This window comes from Lipotes vexillifer, unplaced genomic scaffold (genome assembly GCF_000442215.2).
Source record: "Lipotes vexillifer unplaced genomic scaffold, Lipotes_vexillifer_v1.1 scaffold176, whole genome shotgun sequence".
Classification (NCBI taxonomy): Eukaryota; Metazoa; Chordata; class Mammalia; order Artiodactyla; family Lipotidae; genus Lipotes; species Lipotes vexillifer.
The window spans coordinates 1-4,086 of record NW_006792628.1 but is presented as its reverse complement, the minus strand read 5'-3'; positions in this window follow the sequence as shown (position 1 = coordinate 4,086).

Sequence of the window (4,086 nt, the reverse complement as noted above, 5' to 3'; positions counted from 1 at the left end):
ATCACTCAGATAAGGTTCTACACAGCCTGATTTCCTTAATTACTTGATATTTTTTTCATTCAATCCCCAATCACCCTGAATAAAATTTTCTTTTCTTTCTTTCTTTTTTTTTTTAATATGGCATTCGACTTTTAATTCTTCCTATTCTAACTTTAGATATAGTGGCTGATTTGGTAATTTAAAGATTTTCATTAATTTTTTTTTAAATCCTTAATTAAAAAGAGGTATTTTAACAAGGAAAAGTAACTAAATAATTAAAAATAAGGGGAGATAAGATGGATGTGGTAAACAAAATGCTATTTCTTCTAAGGGTATATATTTCTATTAGTTGAATTGAAAAGTTAAGTGATAAAATATTACAAACGTGTTGAAAGGAAATTCAAATAAATTTTTATTCATGCTTCCAGTTTCTTTATAGTACATTACATCAGTTAATGGTAATTTGTGTAATGACATAAATTGTCACAAACCCTCACTCACTGAAGTGCTGCAGAGTCATAAATCAGAAGACAGTGAACATTGGGAAGAACAGTCTATCAGCCTTAGGGTGAAAGAGGAATGGGTCATGGTGGTAATCATTCAGTGAGTAACTGTGCAGGATTGAGAAGAAAAATGAATGGAATGGCAGGAGGAAAGTGTGACTGAACCAGAGATGATGAGCTAATCCTCCACATCAAATGGAATCATGCTTCATGGTTACATGTTGTTTTGCTCAACGTCTAAAATTACTTTCCTTGACTTATGATTATTCTTTACACGGGTCTAAGGACAATGTTGAGAGTAAATCTTAAATTCTTTCAGACACTTTCCAGCACAGGCTACTTTTTTAAAATTAAGACACATATATATGTATATATAAGAAATATATGTATTTCTCAAGAACTGTCAAGGGTTTGAGATTTTATCCTACTATCATGCTAACAACTTAGTCTGCTACAATGTCATGGATGTTAGCAGAAGACATGAGCCTCCTGGGTCAGAGAAAAAGGACTATGTTACTTAGGGCAATAGCAGCAGCCAGATTATCAGCATTTTCTTGCACCAGTTCCCTAAACCTCAATTCCCAATGCATGATACAGAGAGCCCTCTGAAACAAAGATATCCAGATGAGTTACATTACAGGACAGTTACATTACACAGTATCCAAATCTGTTAAAATGGGCAATAAACATGCCTACCCTTTGTTCTGGAAGTAGCTCTATTTTTATGCCCTAAGGTTACAAGCAAACCTGCCCTTGGCTCTTGAGGGAGACAAAATCTCTATTTTCCAAGGCTGTTGAGTATATAAACATCCTTGTAAAGATAATCCAAAGCAAAGGTAATCAGTGTCTCTGCTTGCAAGAAATGAAAAGCACAAGACACACATGAAAAATTGTTTTCCAACAATTTTTAAGTGGAGAAATGCTCTGATAAAGCTCATGACTTTGAGTCCCCTTGGGATGTGAATTTATGTTCTCTTACTCTTGGAGGGAAACTTCCCTCCTCCCACCACTCCCATTCTTGGAACTAAGGAACTTGAGTTACCTAGACAGTGGAAAATGAAACAAAAGATTAACTTTGGTCTCTTAGCATTGGCAGAGGGTCTAAAGCAATAATCCTTAGCATTTATCCTTTTACCTTTTATTATCTAAGCATTTTGTGAAATTATCTAGTTAGTTAATCTTCCTAAAACCTTTGTGAATGAGGTTAAATGATGCAGTTTCTAAAATAGGTATATACAAATTATAACTTGATAGGTCTAGTGTTATAAGTTTGGAGTATAATTGTTCTTGGTGTTTGATGGGATTACAGCCATTTTACAGGCAACTGGTTATAGTTTCTTCTACACCTCATCTGTTTTTATGGTCTAGCATCTGAAGGAACAACCCAAAATGGCTCAGTGAAACTACTGTCCCTTCTAAGTAAGCTAATCTTATAACACGTAATTTTTTTAAATATTTTGAGGTTTTTTCCTACTATAGCTGGTCTCAGTTGTAACTCTAATTCCAGAAGTAATTAACTGAAAAAAAATTATAAAACCTTAAAATTAGATAAAAAGTTGAAAATATCACATAAGTTTCTTCAATGAGTAAATTCTTCAGAACTGATAATGGTTTTGAAATTAAGTGTAGATTAAATTCTTTAATCAATCATGTAATAATATAATTTATGTTTTTTTAACATTTTGTTAATGTAACCTAATATTATTCAGACTTCACAAGGTTTTTAGTACAAAAAGGGTCACAATATCTCAAATTTCACAGGATTATGGGTTTTTTGTCTAATTTTTCACTGAAAAATCCCCAAAACCTAACTCGAGTTCATAAAGCATGCACTGTAAATATTTGTTGAATGAATGTTAGAATAAGCTTTTAACCTTCCAAAAAGCCACTGTGTCACATCAAGCCAAGTTTACCTCTAAATCCATCTTATAAAAAGTGTCTGCCATTATGGATAACGTTCCTTGTTCAAACATTATTCCTGTTTCCTTCATTTTCCATCTTACTCAGCAATTGCTCCCAGGGATCCACATAGAAATCCCAAACCCCTCATGTTGCCAGGTGTAAACTGGGTTCTGGACAGGACAAACAAGGAGGATTTTCTTCCCCACTCAAGGATATATCTTGCCACTCATGGTGTCCAGCAAAAATATTTGGATTGATGTCACATAAATCTTTGTGGTTTCAATTTCTTCAGCCCCAGTCTAAAACCCTGTTCTCCCAAGCCCCAGACATCATTCACACATCCAAGATAAGGATTCTTTGCTATCCTCCCCCACTTTCCCTTCTCTCTTCTCTCTAATTTACTGTTTCCACATACCACCGTCTCTATGCAGGCTGTCTTACCCATGATCAGGTTAACTTTCTCTCCACAGACACTTGTTCTTCACAGGCAGTGATATCTGGATTTTATTTTCACTTAGCTGCAATATCATCTTAAGTTAACAGATATAAGTTAATATATATTCCAAGGAATGCTTTTTCTTTTTAAGTGGTTACCCTGTACAAAACAAAACACTTACTTCAACTATATATTGGTCAAAATCTTCCTAGGGATGACACAATTTAGTCTCTTGATGGTGAACATAAATTTTTGTAAGACCTGCTTATAATTAGGCCGGGTAAAGAGTGTTGTTGATTACAACATATAATACAATCTTTTTTACTTTTTCTCTTCTTTTAACCTCCTTTAAAAATAAATTCATGTAATGAACACATGTTTTCTAGTCATATCTGAATGATTGAATCTACACAATATTTATTTTATTTTCCTTCATGTCAATGATCACATCTGCTTTAGGTATATTTTTTAAAAACTTTATATCAATTTCTTCATATTTGAAGTCTCTTCCATTCTTCTAAGTCCAGGTAAATGACGATGATGTGATTAGCCTCATCACCTAAATATAAATGACTCTGACAAGAAAAGTCTGTGCCCTAAGAAATAAAAGTTTAGCCTGTTTTTGACATAAGTGTCAAGACAATCCAAGAGTTGCCCTTGCAACATATAATTAGGGAAAACTGTCAAGCCTGCAGCTTAATCCTGTGTACATCTGCTCAAAGTCAGCTCTGAAAACTGTGGGATCTAGGAAGACAATCTTTTGTAATTAGTGAAGGCCACTATAATCCATAACAACATCTGATCAAATTGATTTCCAGTCCATCAAGTAGTATCTGTCAACAGCAAGCTTACCGATCATCCTGGAGCTGTGACTACCTCATGTAAACCTCTAAGGTCATTTAAAGGTTCCTTTGCCTTGTAAATATAAAATCATTTTCACTTTTTGACAGACTGTCTTTTCACGTCGGGCAGTTGGGTAGCAGGAAAGTAGGAAAAATGGACTGTCAATAGCATTCACAAATCATTAACATCAGGGAGGCAGAAATCCACAAAATGTCTTCTGTAAGATTAGTGTTATAACTAAGTAGCCAAAAATATTTGTAATATATGAAGACAGATAATTATATCACATCTACTTCTGCAATTGAGTGAGTCTGTTGCATAAGAGACTTTGCTCTTACGGTGTGCATTGCCAAACAGTGCACCCATGCCTACCTCGCTACTTGGATTTACTACTTTCATCTCTATTCCACACCTGTTACTCTT